The sequence below is a fragment of the Saccopteryx bilineata genome, chromosome 5 (genome assembly GCF_036850765.1).
Source record: "Saccopteryx bilineata isolate mSacBil1 chromosome 5, mSacBil1_pri_phased_curated, whole genome shotgun sequence".
In the NCBI taxonomy this organism is placed as follows: domain Eukaryota; kingdom Metazoa; phylum Chordata; class Mammalia; order Chiroptera; family Emballonuridae; genus Saccopteryx; species Saccopteryx bilineata.
The window spans coordinates 113815829-113822904 of NC_089494.1; positions in this window are offsets into that span (position 1 = coordinate 113815829).

Genomic DNA, 7076 nt, shown 5'->3' on the forward strand with positions numbered 1-7076 from the left:
TTTGATAATTAGTGATATTGAGCATTTTTTAATATGCCTATTGGCCATCTGTATGTCCTCTTTGGAGAATTGTCTATTCAGGTCCTTTGCCTATTTTTTAATTGGGCTATTTACTTTCCTGGTATTGAGTTTTAGAAGTTCTTTATAAATTTTGGTTATTAACCCCTTATCAGATGTATTAGAGAATATGTTCTATAGAGTGAGTTGTCTTTTTGTTTTGTTAATGGTGTCTTTTACTGTGTAAAAGCTTTTTAGTTTAAAATAGTTCCATTTGTTTATTTTGTCCTTTATTTCCCTTGCCCAAGAAGATATATTGGAAAAAATATTGCTGAGAGATGTCCGAGAGTCTACTGCCTATGTTTTCTTCTAGGATTTTTATGGTTTAACAACTTACATTTGAGTTCTTTATCCATTTTGAGTTTGTGGGTTTTTTTGTTTTTTGTTTTTGTGAGTGGTATAAATTGGTGGTCTAGTTTCATTTTTTTTTTGTATGTACCTATCCAATTTTCCCAACACCATTTATTAAAGAGACTGTCTTTACTTATCTCCTTTGTCAAATTTAATCAACCATAAAGGCATGGGTTTATTTATGGGTTCTCTGTTCTGTTACATTGATATGTATGCCTGTTGTTATGCCAGTACCAGGCTGTTTTGATTATAATGAACTTGTAGTATATTGTGATCTCAGGAAGTGTGATACCTACCACTTTGTTTTTCACTTTCAAGATTGCTAAAGCTATTTAGGTTCTTTTTTGGTTCTATATAACTTTTTGGAATGTTAGTTGTAGATCTGTGAAGTATGCTATTGGTATTTAATAGGGTTTGCATTGAGTCTATAGATTGCTTTGGGTAGTATGGACATTTTTTTAATTTTATTTATTTTATTTATTCATTTTAGAGAGGAGAGAGAGAGAGACAGAGAGAGAGAGAGAGAGAGAGAGAGAGAGAGAGAGAGAGAGGGAGAGAGACAGGGGGGAGGAGCTGGAAGCATCAACTCTCATATGTCCCTTGACCAGGCAAGCCCAGGGTTTTGAACCAGCGACCTCAGCATTTCCAGGTCGGCGCTTTATCCATTGTGCCACCACAGGTCAGGCCATTATGGACATTTTAACGATGTTAAATCTTCCTATCCATGAATATGGTATATGCTTCCACTAGCTTGTTATCTTCCTGAATTTTTTTTTCAATGTCTTAGAATTTTTTAAGTACAAGTGTTTTACCTTCTTGTTTAAATCTATTCCTAGGTACTTTATTTTTTTGTTGTTGTTGCAATAGTAAATGGGATTGTTTTCTTAATTTCTTGTTCTGAAAGTTCATTATTGGTGTATAAAAATGCCACTGATTTCTGGATATTAATTTTGTATCCTGCCACTTTGCTGAATTCATTTATAAGGTCAGGTAGTCTTTTGGCTGAGACTTTAGGGTTTTCTATGTACAATATCATGTTGTCAGCAAATAATGACAGTTTTATTTTACCTTTTCCTTTCCAATCTGGATGTCTTTTCTTTCCAATTTGTATTTCTTAATCCCTTCACCATTTTCACACATTTTCCCAAGGCCTCTTCCATCTGGAAACCAACAAATTGTTCTCTGTATCTATGAGTCTGTTTTTGTCCTGCTTGTTCATTTATTTATTTTTTTTTTAGATTCAGTTGTTCATAAATACGTATTGCCATTTTATTGTTCATATTTTTTACCTTTATTTCTTCTTCTTTTTAAAGAACATCCTTTAACATTTTATATAATACTGATTTGGTGGTCATGAACTCCTTTAGCTGTTTATTGTCTGGGAAGCTTTTCACATATTCTCTGATTCTAAATTATAGCTTTGCTGGGTAGAGTAATCTTGGTTGTAGGTCCTTGTTATTCGTCACTTTGAATATTTCTTGTTATTTCCTTCTGGCCTGCAAAGTTTCTGTTGAGAAATCAGCTGACAGTCTTATGGGAGCTCTTTTGTAGGTAACTAACTGCTTTCTCTTGCTGCTTTTAAGATTCTCCTTTGTTTTTAAACTTTTGAATTTTAATTATGATGTTTTATAATGTGCGCCTCTTTGGGTTCATCTTGTTTGGGACTGTCTATGCTTCCTGGACTTGTATGTCTATTTTATTTTCTTCACCAGGTTACAGATGATTTCTATCATTACTTATTTTTAGTGAGAGAGAGAGACAGACAGACAGGGTCAGATAGATAGGAAGAGAGAGAGAGATGAGAAGCATTAACTTATAGTTGTGGCACCTAAGTTGTTCATTGATTGCTTTCTCATATGTGCCTTGACAGGGGAGCTCTAGCTGAGCCAGTGATCCCTTGCACAAACCAGTGACCTTAGGATCAAGCCAGTGACCTTGGGCTGTACGCTAGTGACCCTGTGCTTGAGCCAGTGACCTCACACTCAAGCTGGTGAGACCATGCTTAAGCTGGATGAGCCTGTCCTGAAGCTGGTGACTGTGGGGCCTCAAACCTGGGTCCGCACTATCCCAGGCTGATGCTCTATCCATTACACCACTATCTGGTCAGTCTCTGTCATTACTTTTTGAAATAGTTTTTCAATTTCTTGCTCTCTCTCTTCTCTTTGCAACATGCCCATGAAATGAATGTTGGTATACTTGAAGTTGTCTCACAAGTTCCTTATACTATCTTCATTTTCTTTTTTCTTTTTGCTGGTTTGAGTGTGTCTTCTTTGCTTCCTTATATTTCATATTGCTGATTTGATTCTCAGCTTGGTGCATTCTACTATTGATACCCTGTAAATTATTCTTCATTTCAGTTAGTGTATTCTTCATTTCTGTCTGGTTCTTTTTAAAATATTTTTATTTAGACAATTAATTTTAACGGCATGACATTGGTCAATGAGAGTACATAGATTCAGAGAAAACATTTCCAGATCATTTTGACATTTGATTATGTTGTATATCCATCACCCAAAGTCAAATTGTCTTCTGTCACCTTCTATTTGGTTTTCTTTATGCCCCTCTCCTCCCCTACCCTCTCCCACTCCTCCCTTCCCCTCCCCATGGTAACCACTGCACTCTTGTCCATGTCCATGACTCTCAATTTTTGTCCTACCTATGTATGAAATCATAAAGTTCTTAGTTTTTTCTGATTTACTTATTTCACTCAGTATAATGTTATCAAGGTCCATCCATGTTGTTGTAAATGATCCTATGTCATCATTTCTTATGGCTGAATAGTATTCAATAGTATATATGTACCACTTTTTCTTTATCCAATCTTTTATTGAAGGGTATTTTGGTTGTTTCCATGTCTTGGCCACTATGAACAATGCTGCAATGAACATGGGGTTGCATGTGTCTTTATGTACCAATGTTTTTTAGTTTTGAGGGTCTATAACCAGTAGAGGGAATGCTGGGTCATAAGGTAGTTCTATTTTCAGTTTTTTGAGGAACCACCATACTTTCTTCCATAATGGTTGTACTACTTTACATTCCCACCAACAGTGAATGAAGGTTCCTTTTTCTCCACAGCCTCTCCATCACTGTTGTTACCTGTCTTGTTGATAGTAGCCAATCTAACAGGTGTGAGGTGGTACCTCATTGTAGTTTTGATTTGCATTTCTCTAATAGCTAATGAAGATGAGCATCTTTTCATATATTTATTGGCCTTTTGTATTTCTTCCCGGTAGAAGTGTCTGTTATGTTCTCCTCCCATTTTTTTAAATGGATTGTTTGCTTGTCTGTTGTTGAGTTTTATGAGTTCTTTGTATATTTTGAATATTAGGCCCTTATTTGAGCTGTTGTTTGAAAATATCATTCTCATTTAGTTGGCTGTCTGTTTGTTTTGTTGTCAGTTTCTTTTGCTAGGCAAAAGCTTTTTAGTCTGATGGAGTCCCATTTATTTATCTTGGTCTTTACTTCCTTTCCCTTTGGGGTCAAATTCATAAAATGTTCTTAATGTCAAAGGTCCATGAGTTTCATATCTATGTTTTCTTTTGTGTAATTTATTATTTCAGGCCTTATATTTGGGACTTTGATTCATTTTTTAAAATATTTTTATTTTTTTAATGGGGCGACATCAATAAATCAGGATACATATATTCAAAGATAACAAGTCCAGGTTATCTTGTCATTCACTTATGTTGCATACCCATCACCCAAAGTCGGATTGTCCTCTGTCACCTTCTATCTAGTTTTCTTTGTGCCCCTCCCCCTCCCCCTTTCCCTCTCCATCTCCCTCCTCCCCCCATAACCACCACACTCTTATCAATGTCTCTAAGTTTCACTTTTATGTCCCACCTACGTATGGAATAATGCAGTTCCTGGTTTTTTCTGATTTACTTATTTCACTTCTTATAATGTTATCAAGATCCCACCATTTTGCTGTAAATGATCCAATGTCATAATTTCTTATGGCTGAGTAGTATTCCATAGTATATATGTGCCACATCTTCTTTATCCAGTCATCTATTGATGGGTTTTTTGGTTGTTTCCATGTCCTGGCCACTGAAAACAATGCTGCAATGAACATGGTGCTGCATGTGTCTTCACATATCAATGTTTCTGAGTTTTGGGGGTATATACCCAGTAGAGGGATTGCTGGGTCATAAGGTAGTTCTATTTTCAGTTTTTTGAGGAACCACCATACTTTCTTCCATAATGGTTGTACTACTTTACATTCCCACCAATAGTGTATGAGGGTTCCTTTCTCTCCACAGCCTCTCCAACATTTGCTATTACCTGTCTTGTTGATAATAGCTAATCTAACAGGTGTGAGGTGGTATCTCATTGCAATTTTGATTTGCATTTCTCTAATAACTAAAGAAGATGAGCATCTTTTCATATACCTGTTGGCCATTTGTATTTCTTCCTGGGAGAAGTGTCTGTTCATGTCCTCTTCCCATTTTTTTATTGTTTGTTTGTTTGTTGTAGAGTTTTATGAGTTCTTTGTATATTTTGGATATTAGGCCCTTATCTGAGCTGTTGATTGAAAATATCATTTCCCATTTAGTTGGCTGTCTGTTTATTTTGTTATCAGTTTCTCTTGCTGAGCAAAAACTTCTTAGTCTGATGTAGTCCCATTCATTAATTTTTGCCTTCACTTCCCTTGCCTTTGGAGTCAAATTCATAAAATGCTCTTTAAAACCCAGGTCCATGAGTTTAGTACCTATGTCTTCTTCTATGCACTTAATTGTTTCAGGTATTATGTTTAGATCTTTGATCCATTTTGAGTTAATTTTAGTACAGGGGACAAACTGTAGTCCAGTTTCATTTTTTTGCATGTGGCTTTCCAGTTTTCCCAGCATCATTTATTGAAGAGGCTTTTTTTTTCTCCATTGTGTGTTGTTCGCCCCTTATCAAAAATTATTTGACTATATATATATGTGGTTTTATTTCTGGACTTTCTATTCTGTTCCATTGGTCGGAGTGTCTACTTTTCTGCCAATACCATGCTGTTTTGATTGTTGTGGCCCTATAATATAGTTTGAAGTCAGGTATTGTAATGCCCCCAACTTCATTCTTTTTCTTTAGGATTGCTTTGTCTCTTCAGGGTTTTTTATAGTTCCATATAAATCTGATGATTTTTTGCTCTATTACTTTAAAAAATGTCATTGGAATTTTGATGGGAATTGCATTAAATTTGTATATTGCTTTGGATAATATGGCCATCTTGATTATATTTATTCTTCCTAACCAAGACCAAGGTATATTCTTCCATCTCATTATATCTTTTTCGATTTCCCTTAGCAGTGGTTTATAGTTTTCTCTTTTTTGCAGTTGAATTTTAGTTTCAAGGCTTTACGATCAGAAAATATCCTTGGTACAACTTCAATTTTTCTGAATTTGCTGATGTTGTTTTTGTAGCCCAACATATGGTCAATTCTTGAGAATGATCCATGTACACTGGAAAAAAATGTATACTAAGTCACTTTGGGATGAAATGTCCTGTAGATGTCTATCATATCCAGGTGCTCTAGTGTTTTGTTTAAGGCCACTATGTCTTTGTTGATTCTCTGTTTGGATGACCGATCTAGAGCCGTCAGCGGTGTATTGAGGTCTCCAAGTATGATTGTATTTTTGTCAGTTTTTGTTTTAAGATCAATAAGTAGCTGTCTTATATATTTTGGTGCTCCTTGGTTTGGTGCATATATATTAAGAATTGTTATGTCTTCTTGATTCAGTGTCCCCTTAGCCATTAGGAAATGGCCAGTTTTGTCTCTGAGTAATTTTGCTGTTTTGTAGTCAGCATTATCAGATATGAGTATTGCTACGCCTGCTCTTTTTGGATGTTATTTGCTTGGAGTATTGTTTTCCAGCCTTTCACTTTGAATTTGTTTTTATCCTTGTTACTTAGATGAGTTTCTTGTAGGCAGCATACAGTTGGATTTTCTTTTTTAATCCATTCTGCTACTCTGTGCCTTTTTATTGGTGAGTTTAGTCCGTTTACATTTAGTGTAATTATTGACACATGTGAGTTCCCTATTGCCATTTTATATCTTGCTTTCTGTTAGTTTTGTGTCTTGTTTGATCCTTCTCTTTCGTTTTTTTATCTTCTGTTTTCATTTGGTTGTATTCCATACATCTTTCCTCTGTTGCTATCTTTTTTTTATGTCAAGTGCTTCTGTGGTGGTTTTTTCAGTGGTGGTTACCTTTAAGTAATGAAAAGGGTTCCTACCCTGTTCATTGTAGCTCACTATTTTGTGAGTACTTCTGCACTTCATCGTCCTTTGCTACTGTTAATCTCCATCCTCTCCCCCCCTTTTTTTTGTTGTTGTCACAGTTTAAATTTGGTTTATGTGTTCTTCTTGGAGCTTTTACTTGTGGCTTTGTTTTTTTGTTTGTTTGGGTTTTTTTGTTCTTTGTATCTGATTGGAGGACACCATTTAGTAATTCCTGGAGTAGGGGTTTTCTGACGATAAATTCCCTCATCTTTTCTGTATCTGTGAATATTTTTATTTCTCCTTCATATTTGAAGGATAGCTTTGATGGGTATAGTATTTGTGGCTGAAAGTTCCTCTCTTTCAGGACTTTAAATATTGGGGTCCACTCTCTTCTAGCTTGTCGAGTTTCTGCTGAGAAATCTGATGATAATGTAATGGGCCTTCCTTTATATGTTGTATTCT